Source organism: Hippocampus bargibanti, linkage group LG03 (assembly GCF_051943395.1).
Source record: "Hippocampus bargibanti isolate YZ-2025 linkage group LG03, ASM5194339v1, whole genome shotgun sequence".
Taxonomy (NCBI): Eukaryota; Metazoa; Chordata; class Actinopteri; order Syngnathiformes; family Syngnathidae; genus Hippocampus; species Hippocampus bargibanti.
In genome coordinates, this window is record NC_142736.1 from 15,811,709 (window position 1) to 15,826,978 (window position 15,270).

Consider the following 15,270-nt stretch of genomic DNA (forward strand, 5'->3'; position numbering starts at 1 on the left):
AGGTCATTATCCAGGTTACCAATTTATCAGTTCATGGAAAGGACAACCAATTAAAATGTCTACGTTCTGTTGTTTTATAGTTGTTGGTGCTTGGGACATCCAGGGGCGTGGTATTCAAATCAATAAGACTATATTTTACTAATGTATCACTTAAACTGGCATATACTCTCAATAAATAGCACATATATATATATCCCTCCAGGCTGTGTCCTGGAGGGCAAATACATCCCCCTAAGATGGCTCCACCCAGAGAGAGTCTTGGCCTATATATATATATATATATATATATATATATATATATATATATATATATATATATATATATATATATATATATATATAGGGCCTAAACTACCATTAAGACTTTAGACGGCTGAAGAAACCTTTTCATCAATCTTTCAGGTAACAACTGCAAAAATCAACAAATGTGTCAATGTGAACCATTTTTCACAACCATCAATTGAAAGTCGCTAATGGATGATGTTTTGAACAATGCCACAGATTACTGAAAATGGGCTGTGCGCATTGAAACTTTGTACACTCTACTGGGTGGGGTCAAATATATTACTGTATAGCAGGTAACATATTTTCCGGTGTATTTCACGGTAAGATCAGTGCATTGTCATCAAATGGTGAGTATAGTTTTGACTTTTGAATGTTGCTGTGCCGATGACCATTTTGTTTTTGGGAGCCTTTTACTGAGCATCGTCATCTTTATTAAATTCACAGATTGGATTGGATTTGCCTTTATTAGTCTCGCAGTGGAGAAATTAACATTTCACAGCAGCAAAGTGATGAAAGGAATGAAAGTAGAAAAAACTAAATACCGTACATGGGCTGCTGGAAAGGCAGCCACTCGCGCGGCGCCGTCTTGAAGTCAAAAGAACAAAAAAACCTCAATAAATAATAATAATAATAATAATAATAATAATAATAATAATATAGTTGCTTGTTCTGTAGCCACAAGGGGATATAAGCCAGTGTCTTCTTGTGCCGGTCCAGAGCCCGGATAAATACAGAGGGTTATGTCAGGAAGGGCATCCGACGTAAAACCTTGGCCAAAACAAACATTCGAATCAAACCTCTGAATCATTGATTTTCTGTGACGACCCCTTGAAGGGAAAAGCCGAAAGAAAAAGAAGATCGCATACCTCAAGCCATCTTTTTTCACAGCTTCTTTTTGCATTCCGCTGGCAAACGTGTATACCAGCACCAGTTGTTAACAAACGATTTTAGCTTACAGTTTTTTTTTGTAACAATGAATTGTTTCCTCAATTAACATTTCCGGGCTTGTGGTGTGATGCTAAATGGTTAAGAGTGACTGGCAGATGACTGAAAGGATGATAAAGGGGAAGCGACAGATGTTTACTGAAGTCTCTCGATCCATCTCTCTCGATCCATCTCTCTCTCTCTCTCTCTCTCTCTCTCTCTCTCTCTCTCTCTCTCTCTCTCTCTTTCTCCGTCCTGCTGTAAAACTAGATGCTCATCCCCTGAATACGGATGGCATTACACAAGCAATCCTCCTAACGACTGCACCACACTAACACGCTGGGGTCTGCAATGGCTGGCCTCAATCGCCGGTGAGTTGCAAACGTTCAACAACTTTTGTTAATTTCACTGCCAAGAGCCCAGGATAAGGCGTGAAAAGATGTTGCACATAACATTTCGCTCACACAAAGTTTTCTTAGTTGTATTTGTTTTCCTAGACACAAGCAGAAACGTTTGTGGAAAAGCCGTGTCTTTGAAACGCCCCAAAGGTTATTGACAGTGAAGACTTTGTGGAATGAAAACTACGGCTCCAGCGAACAGTTATTTTGTTTTTAGGGAGCTTCTTCGTTGGTTCTTCTGCTTAGTTTAACTCATTACACTTAGAGAGTGAATAGACAGAATCAAACTTATCATAAAGCCCACAATTGAAGCACGGAGAAACCTGGGGTGAATCGGAGGTGAACAGACACACAGCCTGTTAACCTGTCATGTATGAGCTCTGGCATTGTACACAATTTCGTACTTGGTCAACTCCTTCACAGGAGTAATTTAGGACTTGTTACTCCTTCAAAGAAAGAGGTCATTATCCAGGTTACCAATTTATCAGTTCATGGAAAGGACAACCAATTAAAATGTCTACGTTCTGTTGTTTTATAGTTGTTGGTGCTTGGGACATCCAGGGGCGTGGTATTCAAATCAATAAGACTATATTTTACTAATGTATCACTTAAACTGGCATATACTCTCAATAAATAGCTTGGCAGGGGGCTGCAGAAGTTCGGCGTCGGTCATGAATGTCACGGTTTGCGAGGTGGTGATGGCGGGTGCGGATCCCAAAAAGCAGGCAGGAGGGAGCAGGAGGTTGTTTGACAAATTGCATTAAAATAAAGTCAGCAGGAACAAAATGTAAAACATATAAATCATCTGAATGGAAAAAATACAAAGTAGCAAAAGAAGACCAAAAGTAAAAGTCCGCTAAGGTTAAACAAACACATACACAATGCATGCAGCAACCAAGCAGCAAACAAACAATGAACCGGCACCGGATGGTCGTGCCGGGTGTCCTTTTAAGTGTCCATGATTAAACGACCAACACCTGCCAGGCTGCAGGCAGGGCTGACGTCGCTACCCGCTGGTCGCCAATCTGATCGGGACGACCAGCACCTGTGCAGGTGTAGGCGGGGCCGACAGCGCCCCCCGTTGGTCGCCAACCAGATCATGACAGTACACCCCCTTCAAGGGGCTGCTTCCAGAAGTCCCAACAGTCTCCCAAAAGGTCCACTCGCCAGGGAACGGTCGGTGGAGAGGGCAACCGCTGCCTCTCCAGCATACGACGGGCGGCGGCCTGATGGGAACGGGACTCAGCCTGGGGTGGACGAAGACGCGGCACGGATCGTCGTGGGTGTGAGTGCGATCCCTCTCGCACGTTCACGCGACGGTGCATGGCTCTGCGTGGACGTCGAGCTGCCAGGCGCAGAATGGCACCCCGTACGGCCGTATGGGACCAGGTCTCGGCCGGAAGCCGACGTGGGCGTGAACTGCCCGGCTCCGGAGGAACGAGACCAGTCCAGAGCCGCTCCGGGATCCAGCGGTGAGTGGGGTCTCGGACTGACGTTAACGCGGACGTTGCACGGCTCGTCGTGGATGAGACTCAATTCGTCATGCACGACGACAGCGTGGCTGGACGTGGGCGTGCAATGCCAGTCACCCAGTGTCACCCTGGACGGCCACCTGGAAGGAGGTCTCGGCCGGACGTTTACGTGGACGATGCGGCTCGTCGAGTGACGCAATTCAAACGCGACGAGACTTGCGCTAACGTGGACGTAGCATTGCCAGGCACAAGGTGGAAATGAGACGGGTCCGATGTACCTGCGGGATCCGATGGTTGGCCGGTTCATTCTGTCACGGTTTGCGAGGTGGTGATGGCGGGTGCAGATCCCAAAAAGCAGGCAGGAGGGAGCAGGAGGTTGTTTGACAAATTGTATTAAAATAAAGTCAGCAGGAACAAAATGTAAAACATCAAAATCATCTGAATGGAAAAAATACAAAGTAGCAAAAGAAGACCAACAGTAAAAGTCCGCCAAGGTTAAACAAACACATACACAATGCATGCAGCAACCAAGCAGCAAACAAACAATGAACCGGCACCGGATGGTCGTGCCGGGTGTCCTTTTAAGTGTCAATGATTAAACGACCAACACCTGCGAGGCTGCAGGCAGGGCTGACGTCGCTACCCGCTGGTCGCCAATCTGATCGGGACGACCAGCACCTGTGCAGGTGTAGGCGGGGCCGACAGCGCCCCCCGTTGGTCGCCAACCAGATCATGACAATGAATGGCTGCGTCCCCTGCCAGCAATGTCGAGCCTTTGTTCACAGTGTCCTACCGAATATCTCTGACACACTTGATCAAAAGTATCATATTCAAAGATTTTGTTAATGCAGGAAATTCCAAATACGTTTGGTTTAGTCAGTTTTTTCTGAACGAAAAGGCGCAACTCTTATCTCAATGGCAGTGGTAGAATGTCAAGCCCCGATGTGAGCTGAGACACAACTGCAAACCAAGAGAGGAATGCTGATTCATTGATTTTAACAGAGGCTGTCCTTCCAATGGTTGCAAATTGCATACATTGTATATCGACCTCAATTAGGCATACAGTTGGCATTGGATAGAACGTCGAAAGAGATACACCAGTCAGCAAACTGTATTTCAATATATGAAGCAATCGTTACCTCTCATCAGGTTTTGGATAGCCACCTCAATACAGATGCGCCTTGACATGTTGCTCTGAATAAAATGCTGCTCTGTAAACCAGAAGAGGTCATATTTAGTGTAAGCAGTAGATGAATGAAGATTTATGGAAGATTACGTCTTAGTCGCATCATGTACACTGTACACCATCAAATCACAATAAAATAACGTTTTGTCAACTGGATATCGAAACAATTGACGGATGCCTTTTTTAACACGATGATGATGTGGGTTTGTGGTTTAAGCCGTTAACTGGATTATTTCGAATGAAATAGGGCTAAACAGATAATACAACATCAATTCAGATCAACACTAACTGTAATGAAAATACTGCAGTGTCATTGACTATGTTCTGGCCCATTATATTTCATCAGCTGTATGAATGATTTGTGACTCACAGTTGCACGAAGCCGCCTCCATTACCAACACTCTCATACAACATGAGGTCAATACAATCTCAACAAGAGCAGCAAGATCTTAGATTGCAAACAATTGTTTGTTGAGCAGATAGTTGTCGAGTCAAGTATCTCGGTGCACCAAAATATGAGTGCAACTAGTACCTGGAGCGCTCCCTCCTAACATCCTGAGCACGGCTGAGGTGCTCTCAAGCAAGACACCGAGCACTTCTTGGTGTGCGAGTCAGTCTTCTTCCTTCAATGTTGATGAAGTTACATTTTTGATTTCCATCAAATGTGTGTTAACATTCGACTCATCCTCAAGCGACTCACTCAGGATTGTTAATATTGTTGTTTAAACGTGTGGAAAAACCACACAACGTTAAACAGCTACATTTTGTAATTATCCCAGACCTTCAGGTCAGGAGTTAATTAAAAGATGAACTGACATCAACTACGACTTTGTCAGAACAACATTTAATCGACATCTTTAATTGCATGTTTTATTACCAGACTATAGCCTCAGGTTGAAGCTATATTTGACACAATGACACATTAAGTTCCATTAATCCTTTTTCTGAATTGGATGTACTCAATAGGTCTGCAGGTGTGCGAGGAGACTGTGAGAGGACAGATATCTGTTTCTGTTCATTATGAATTGTTAAGATGGCTAGTTTGGAAGAAATAATACTGATCCGATACAGGTGTGCCAACGCAAGTAGAGTAGACCTTTGTTACCATGACGACAAGTGTTGTGGACGAGGGATACTGCGTACTTGTTTTCAAGCCGCGATACTCAAGGGGGGAAATAAGCAAGTGGCAAGTAGATCTATTAAGACGTTGATTGCATTTTCTGTCCACTCTGCGGCATTTCATCACCAAGCGACAGAATTACCACTACTGGTCTGATACAAATTTTTGGGCCCCTGATACCGATTCCATTACCAACACCGTGCCATTATGTGTAAATACAAAATATCAACGCAGTTTGTTTTCTTGTAACTTGAAAGAACTCCAGACTGTGTTGGATGTAAAAATCAGGCATGGTTCATTCTTAATCAATTTCATCAAGCAATAACACAGCAAACAGAATATACTTTATTTTGGATACACATGGCTCACAGTGAATTGAAAAAGAAAAATAATTTTTCTTTCTTTGTTTTTCCTTTGTTTCTAGATATTCAACTGATTTATTCGTGTTTTTTTTCGTTATTTTTTTTTCCTCTTCCAACTATTCTGAAAATGTCTTCTGATTTCTGTTTCATGGTAATCTAGACACTGCTTAGTGTTGTGAAGTCATTTCTGATTTCAAGAAAAAAAACACAGTACTGCTCAATGCCTATTCCAAGTTAGTAGTGAGCTTCGCTAGAGGCACATTACCAAACACCTGCCAAGTTTATGCTTTTGACATGATAACATTTATTTGTAGTCCAGGTTGTCATTGATTTGATCTATTTGTGTTTGATTTCATCTCCAGCTGGAGTGGAGGGTGTTCCGTCCAGCAACACACTTGCACGTATTGTAATCAATGTCAGTGACTACTTAAGGACTCCCATGGTGACCACCTACTATTGATTATTCGCCTTGCTGACGACTCTCGTACCAAGCGTACTCCTGTAGACACTCATGATCTTGTTTTCCATTCATGTCCAGTTTATAGTTTTTTCTTGTAGTAAGTAATAGTTAAGTTTCTAATCCATCACATTATGTTTGTATTTTCTTGTTTGCATTACAGTAAAGTCTCGTTATATCGATATGGTTATATCGATAGTACTGCTTATTACGATACTATTTCTATGAACGCAAGGAGAAAATTTACATGCCGCAGGATCAGATATATCGATAGTCCGGTTATATCGATATTTTTTCAGACTCCAGAGAATATCGATATAACGAGACTTTACTGTATTTTGTTATTTGGTGTCGTTTGCCAGCACTTTTCGTTATTCACGGTTATCCTGTGTCTGAGTACAAGCAATGTTATTTGTATTTTGTCAGTCTTGCGCCTTTTTGTAAATAAATACATTGAGTGAAAAAATGTCCTGTCCTTTTCGGTATCCAATCCTTTCCAGATGATTCCGGATCATAACACAGCCAATGTTTATGAGGCAGCTCTTCCCCCAAGTACTGTAGCTGCCAAGTCATGAGTGTCAAAACTGGCTGTGGGAGCAAACTTTGTTTTCGTAAATTAGCTACTATTTTGAAATGTTACAATATAGAACTATAACCATTGTTTGAAATAAATACAAGATTTCCCCCACAAAACCTTTGTTGTGCATCTTCACACTTTATAAATTTAAAGCATGTCGACATGTTTCGGCGTCTACTTCCGCCTTTGAACAACTACACTGTCTGTAAGTAAAGAATCTGCTTTAAATAAGATATCAAGTAGACAGGATGAACTTAGTACAACGTTCACACTTGATTGTCAGCTACTCCAGAAAACTATCTAAATGCAAACATTAAAGGACAACCAATGTCACTTTTTTGTTTTTTAACTGACACCAGAAAAACGTTTTATAGCATCTAAAATACCCAAAACATGCAGTATGATATTTTTAGTCAAATGTAAAACACCAATAAAAATGACTTAAAGTGTCCAAAATCTGCAAAAAATTGAGCTGCGAATTGGGCATTTTCAGAAAGTCCCGCCCCCCTTTCGTGACGTCACGCCAAGACGTCTTGCATTGCTTGTGAATCAAAACAATGGCTTCAGATTCGGAGAATGCTTTCTTGTTACACATCTTGGTGTGTCCCCTGATCTGCCAGTGGATCCTCAGCTTCCTGACAGGACGGACACAACAGGTCAGCCTGGGAAAAATATCATCCTCAACACGAACCACGAGCACTGCAGCCCCGCAGGAATGCGTCCTTTCTCCATTACTCTTCTCTCTCTACACGAACGGCACCCAGCTGTCAAATTCATAAAGTTCGCAGACGACACCACGGGTACCGACAACAAGTGGAGCAGCTGGAGCTCTGGTGCAGCCGCCACAACCTGGACCTGAACACGCTCAAGACAGTAGAGATGATTGTGGACTTCAGGAAACATCCATCACCACAGCTACCCCTCACACTATCCAACTGCCTCGTGTCAACCGTTGAGACCTTCAAGTTCCTGGGAAGCACAGACTCCCAGGACATGAAGTGGGGGTCAACACCAACTCTATCCTGAAAAAGGCCCAACAGAGAATGTACTTACTGAGGCTGCTAAAGAAGCATGGCCTGCCACAGGAGGTGCTGCAACATTTCTACATGGCTGTCATCGAATCCATCCTGTGTTCTTCCATCACCGTTTGGTTCGGGGCCGCCACAAAAATGGACGAAATCCGACTTCAACGGACAGTTAGGACGGCGGAAAAAATCAATGACACCGCCCTACCCACTCTCGAGGACTTGCACACTGCAAGAATCCAAACTACGGCGCGGAAAATCCTACTGGACCTTCCGCACCCTGCCCACCACCTTTTCCAGCTACTCCCCTCAGGCAGGCGCTACTGATCCTGCAGACATTTAAACAGCTTCTTCCCCCAAGCCATTAACTCTTCGAACAGTAGCCCAAATGGAACTGTATAGTGCCTCTTTGCAATTTTTTGATGATGATACGAGTGCAGTGTGTTCGACCGGAAACAAATTCCTTGTGTGTTCTACATAAATGAAGTCCAAGATGGCGCCCGAGTAGGCAGCCTCAGCAAGTGCTCTCATGAGCCTTGCTTTTTTTGGTTGTTTTTGTCTTGTTTTGTGTTTTCTTTTGTCACTTTGTGTTGTTGTGCATCGTGTGGAACGGATACAGATTGTTTTTCAGCATTTTTGACCACGACATTCATCAAGGAGGAGACTGTGCTGAGCGGTTGTGCCTTTTCGGCAGCATGAATATGCCAGTACTGTTTTTGAATGTGAGGAATGTCGGAGCCATTCGACTGCCATCGCTGGACACCAAAGGGGCCATTGTGCTTTTTTGCGCCTGTAATGGGCAGCATCTTCACAGTCCCGCTTTGTTTAGTGGAAAGGTCAGTGCTGTTGGACAGTCTGCGGCTGGATGGATGCATGGCTTGAGGAACCCGCAATAAGAAGAAAGGAGCGTCAGCGCAGAGCGCCGATGCGTATGTGGAACTGTTGCGGCTTGGAATTGAAGCAGATTTATGTGGGACAGGAGATGTGAGACAATGTCTTTTCGTCAATGGATGCTACAGCTTCGTGTGTGCTTTCAACATTTAGCTTGTAGTAGACGTACAAATTCCACCATGACGTCCCTGATCCACTGGTGATATGGATACTTTGATCCTCTCCTCTTTCAACTAGAACTGCTTCATGTCATCACAAAGAGGGTACAGCAAGTCCTGAAGAATGAATGACTCTGTGTCTTTGTGTTGTCATATTTGTTATTTTTTCATTTTTTTTCCCCAAGATGGCGGCGCGTGAACACGCAGCGGCTCCCCTCTCCCGGCAAATTGGCGTTTTCATGTTTATGTTTGTTAAAGTAATTATAAGTGCCTTGCATGCTGGGTCCGAGAGGACAGTAATTTCATCTGTGCTGTATGTCATGCATATTAGCATATTTGACAATAAAGCTGACTTTGACTTTGACTTAGCTTGTAGTCGACGTGCACATTCCACCATGATGTCCCTGATCCACTGGTGGAAAGACGCTTTGATCCTCTCCTCTTTCATCTAGAACTGCTTCATGTACTCACAAAGAGGGTACAGCAAGTCCTGAAGAATGAATGTCTCTCTGTGTCTTTGTTTTGTCATATTGTCTCTATGCTGTCATATTATTTGTTATTTAGTTTTTTTTTTGTTCTTTTGACTTCAAGACGGCGCCGCGAGAGTGGCTGCCTTTCCAGCAGCTCATGTATTTTGTTTTTCTACTTTCATTCCTTTCATCACTTTGCTGCTGTGAAATGTAAATTTCTCCACTGTGAGACTAATAAAGGCATATCCAATCCAATCCAATACTTGGCAATAAAGATGATTCTGATTCTGACTCCAGGTTCTGTGAACGAGGCCTTGATGAATATCAAAGAGATGGATATTAATTTGATTGTTGGTTGATTAGATAGTTCACATGCCTGTCCTATTCTCTGGACTATAAGGCGCACCTTCATATTTAAAAAAAATCCATACATAAGGTAAACCGCATTATAAGGGGCACCTTCAATGAATGCACACATTTTAAAATGTTTTCCATACAGAATGCTTTTGCGCCTCATAATACGCACCGTATTATGAGGCGCAAAAGAAAATATTTTCTTTTAGGTGTGCCTTATAGTGCAGAAAATATTGTTTGTATATTTTGCTGTCTCTGTTCACTTCACAAATGGCCATGGGTAAAAATCACGCATGATCACAGAGTAGGCACATACAACATATGCATTGGCTAATGCAACCAACCTGGCAGAGCTCAAATAAGATCAATTCTCATGATCCTGTTCTTGCGTCGTTCTAGCAGGTGGCATTAGACTGCCTTCCCTCCAGCATGCACACCTGCTGCCAATGTCTTTATGGGCTCCCTTTTTGCCAGTGTCGGTTGGATAATATGCAGTGTTTGCCGCTTATGGTCAAATGTTGTTTTCTGGACCTATTGGTCTCATCATTGTCTTTTTTTGCTTTTTGGTAAGTATTCATACTATTTTGCCTTTGCGCTTGCTGTTCTTTTTTTCCGTGAACTTGTTATTTTGCTTATATTCTCAGCATTGCTGTTAGCTTCCCCTTTTCAATATATATATATATATATATATATATATAGTTTATATATATATATATATATATATATATATATATATATATATATATATATATATACAGTAAAGTCTCGTTATATCGATATTCAAGGGAGTCCGAAAAAATATCGATATAACCGGGACTATCGATATATCCGACCCTGTCTGTGTGTAATTTTCTCCGTGCGTGCATAGAAATAGTATCGATATAACCGGGACTATCGATATATCCGATATCGATATAACGAGACTTTACTGTATATATATTTGTATATATAACTGTTTGTAAATCATTGTTACCTCTGACTACAACACTAATATAAAGCATAAACATAGCTCAAATTGAATCACCTCCACACCCACACTGTGACCAATATAGATAAGGCGAAAAATGCTTTAGATACAAATAAATGCTAAAAATGGAGGACATAAAAAATATGTATTGTTTTCTGAAAGAAAGTGCTAAACTAAACATTGTTTTAAATTAAATGTATTTACCCTCATCACAGATGGTGAGTCAGGTTCAATTTTCACTTGGTAACAGTATGAATGTGACTGGCTTGTTTTGGCCTCAACTGTCGTCCTGGGATGATTTATGGGACAAAATATTTAAGGGGCATTTTAAGCCAGGCTGTACCCAAGATCAGCTGGGAAAGCCGCCAGCTCACCTATGAACCTAATGAGGACAAGTACTTTAGAAAATGGATGGATGTTAAACCAGGAAAATTAGGTTTCAAGAATCTACTTGTAACCCAATGTCTTCTGCATTCAGCCCGACTCACGGTGGTGTTTTCAACGTCTAATTTGCTCATGAATATTACAACGTGCACCATTTGGCTCATGAATATGAAATGGTTGGAATGACAGTCTCACACCGTAATCAACAGTCGACATACACAGTCCACCGTCAGCTGCGCTCTATCGCAACGTTTTCTCTGCCTTATTTAGTCAATCGCTGATCGCCTGAGCAGAATGTTGGTGTTGGAACAAATCGTCCATAAAAAAATGTGTGAACGTGACAATTTTTGTCACCCATGATAATTTTGTATATCTTGGGCAGTCTCTTCTGCCTGCTTCCTCTCTTATTTTAATCCCTCATCTCACGTTGACACAAGTTATCCAATGAAAAATATGGCTTTCTGTGTGACAACTGCAATTGTCTATTTTGACACTACAGAAATTAAAATCTGATTTGCATGTTACCAGACAATGTGAACAATACTAAAAGGTGGACTTGTAAGAGTTAACACTGAAGGCGCAGTTTCACCATAACCAGCGTTTCTATGCAGTGTTTGTGAGAAAACACTGCAAATAGATATGCAATGTAATTTCAAGGATAGGAATGAGCTATGAAGACTGAAGCTTGCATTTGTTACTCGACGAAAACATTCACACAACAGTCAGAAGCTAAATAGGTCAAGTTGTAGATGTTCATTTCTAAAACACCAACGATGCACATACTGTACAATTGTTAATCACAGTGCCAGAGATACTATTACAATGAACATTAAGACCCAGTTTAGGACACTATACTACTTATTGATTACCATTGTTAAAAGGAATAAAAAAACATCCATCTTTTTTCTAATCTGCCTTACCCTCACCGGGGTCGTGGTGGGTGCCTGTCCAAGCTGTCTTCAGGCTGAAGGCGTGAGACACCCAGACTCCATTTATATGTACGGTGTACATGACTCATCGCTTCATGATTGGACACGACATTAAACATGTGTGTGGAGATGTACATTTTGGACAGTCATTTCAATTCATACTTCTCGCTTCTGTTAAGTAAACCAAAAATACTGAACCATGAAAGGGTTGGAACGGTAATATTTGTTGAAGTTACTGTCCTCAACAGGGCAGCTAATGACGATTATTTTCATTTCCAAGGTATAAATAACATAACTAAGGTGTAAAGATTTGGGACTCTCCATACAGTCTGTATCTGTATTCCCTGCTTGGATAATTAAAGTCCAAACAGCAGGTGTTATTTAGATGGGCTTTCAAAATTCAACTTAAGTGGTGCATCCACAGAGTCATTAGAGTGAAATGCACAATGTTTACTGAGTGTAACAAATGTAAGCAGTGCAAGAAATAATTAAGACTGGAGGATTTAGTTCGAGTATTTAGGGAGCATAAGAAATCAGAAGTAATACACAGGGGAACCTCAACTTCAACGGACCTGGAACCACAAAAAAATGAAAATAGTCTGCAGTCCACTCAAAATGCCCCTCTATGTTCAGTCGCTATCAAAGTATTTTAATTACATTATTGGCTGCAATTCCAACCCAGGGCAGTAATTGGCACCATGTTTCAATTACCGGACAGATCGGATCGCTTGATTTTGGTTTGTGATAATGTTGTCATCGATATACAGTGGACGAGAGCAAGCTCAATGCTTAGCAGAGACCACTGTCCCATTCATATCTAGGGCTGTTTACTGGAGCAAGTTCTCATCATGTAGTACTTTACATGCCTCTCAAACGTGCTACTTGAGGTACAGTCGAGCTTTTTTTCTTTTTCGGCCAGGCATGAGCTATGGAATCCAATTGTAACAGGAATCACAATCTAGCACAAGATACGCAGTATAACTCTTTGCACCTTCTCATACAACGTTTGCATCCTGTCCCTGAACCATCACGTTTTTGTCGTTTGATGGCTTTGCTAATATGCCAAATGTTGCTGGGCGTCCATAATTGAATGAGTTTATTTTTTTAATGTAATTGTAGATTGCTAACTTATTTGTTTTGCTCACACCACTGATATTTCAAAGAGGCTGGGGTCCATATGGCCCACATACACTTCAGACGATGGCTAATGCAAATATTGTGAAGAGAAAAAAAATAATTTGTCACGTTGAGCAACTGCTCATGAACCCCCGCTTTCAGCTGCTTGTGTCAGGGAATTCGCACTATTTTGTGTCCTACATGATGTAAAGTCAGAGGCAAAGTTTGCCTTGTTTTAAGTGTCAGTACAGTATAGCATAAGTCACTAATCATCACTTCCATGGCAGTGAGTATATGCCACTTCTGACACGCATTGTATCAAGAAGGGAAGATGTTTAGTAATTGCCATCAGAAAGACACAAAAGCGATAATTGCTAAGCTCTCCTGAAATGTAGAGATAGGTTGTAAATTGCACGGCACAGCTTGGTCTTGCTGGAACCACGTTGCAGTGGAGAGACACCAACTTTGAAACGCAAAATAACGGCAGAAAAAATGAGTGGATTAAGAAAAAAAACTTTCCTACATTGCACAAAATAGTGACCTCAATTTTTGGCCGTCCTGACACAAAGCAATTCAGATAACCAGCAATGTTTGTTTGCGGATTTTAAAAGTAGAGTGCTCAGTTTTAATTTTTACTTTTGAGATCAGATTAAACAGATTTATAGTAAAGTAATTAACATTGATTCCTTTCTTTACTATGATTGAAAACACTCTGCAACGGATATTGAATCTGTAGAGATACTTTTGAAGGTGGCTCTCATGGACTTTGATGCAACCTGCAACTGCATCTACCATGAAATATTTGATGCAATACATTGAAATTACAACATAAAAAATCCATAATTCTGTTCACGATTATAGTTGTGGGATAATTATTATGCTGTGCAAACCAACATTAGGCCTAATTCTTGTTATAATAATGCATACTATATAATGCAATAACTGTCAGAGTCAGTCGTATCCAGTGAAGGTTGAACTTTGTCATTGATGCTGTTCAGAACTCCTATGGACACCATTTCTCGACATTGAGAATTGTTTCGCTGCTGTTTGCAGGTGATAGATCCGTTGGCCACCAAGCATCAATCTTCAACTCTCACTGCGGTAGTTTAAAACTGCGTGTGAAATGGAGAATCATCACCTCCAAATCAAAAGCCACGATCCTCCGCTGGAAATGGTTGAAGTACCTGGGATGAATCCCCGGGGAGGACACAAGCTGCAAAATCTAGGGAGGACGTACCCGACTGGCATCTCCAGGTGCCAAATTAATTATCTGACTTCAGTGTGGTGGTGCTATTTTTAATCACACTAACCTTAACTCACTGCAACGCACAACTCGGACTAAAACAATCGTTTTTACTTTTTATATTGTTTAAATGTGATGCATATTTGCAATGCTTTTGCTTTATGTTATGTTTGCTTCCTGCTCTTTGCTCGATGCAACATGTATTTCAGTGGGACAATCATGCATTGAGCTACAGTGGAACTAATAATAAGGTATCTAGGACGTGTTGGTGAGAAAATGTCTCTCAACTGGCCAGGGAACATCTCACAATCTCTCCAGGAGAGCGAGACCAAGTGGCTGCATGGAAAGAAGGATTTTGCAGCCTAGCTTGCCGCCTCCATAAACCGACACTGTTTCAGTGCAAATGGACATATTTACATCCATTTTCTCTCGCACTTCTCATTTGGGTTGTGGGTAAGATGTAGCGTCTAAGAGAATGTGAGGGTATACTTGTACTCACGATCAGTGAGTCACACGGGATATAAAACAGATTTGTATTCACACTGATTATAGCCATTTACCTGGACCTGATGCATTCCAACTGACGAAACACCATGTTGCAAACATTTTCAAATATGGATTAGTGCTTATGTCTTTATTTATTGCAGTGCTTACTCCACAGTTTTCCTTAAAATTCTGATACTGCCATGTTTGGAAAACATCAGCAGTTATTAATCCAAACACTAATCCATATTTCAAAGCACATGTTGTTGATTTGCATTTTGAAATTCTAACTATTCAAGGGGACACAACATTTTATTTAAATGATCTCGTTCCTGAAATGTAAAATGCATTCTTTAATATGAAATAAAGACAAAACTGTAAGTTAACACATCCAAACCTACCTGTTTGTGTGTTTATAAAAACACACACACAAAAGGTGCTAGACCTCCAGCAAGTAAAAAAAAAACAT

General features: G+C 41.4%; 1 protein-coding gene across 2 annotated transcripts in view; it reads right to left on the bottom strand.

The window, feature by feature from the left end:
• LOC148900466 (leucine-rich repeat-containing protein 4C-like) overlaps positions 1-15,270 on the bottom strand; it is an 82,238-nt gene that overhangs the window by 49,145 nt on the left and 17,823 nt on the right. Inside the window, exon 2 of one of the 2 annotated variants that reach the window (XM_088992228.1) lies at positions 4,219-4,290. The exons of the other annotated variant lie outside the window; for it this stretch is intronic. The gene's annotated coding sequence lies outside the window, so the exon portion shown is untranslated. The remainder of the gene's footprint in view (positions 1-4,218; positions 4,291-15,270) is intronic. 2 annotated transcript variants of the gene reach the window in all.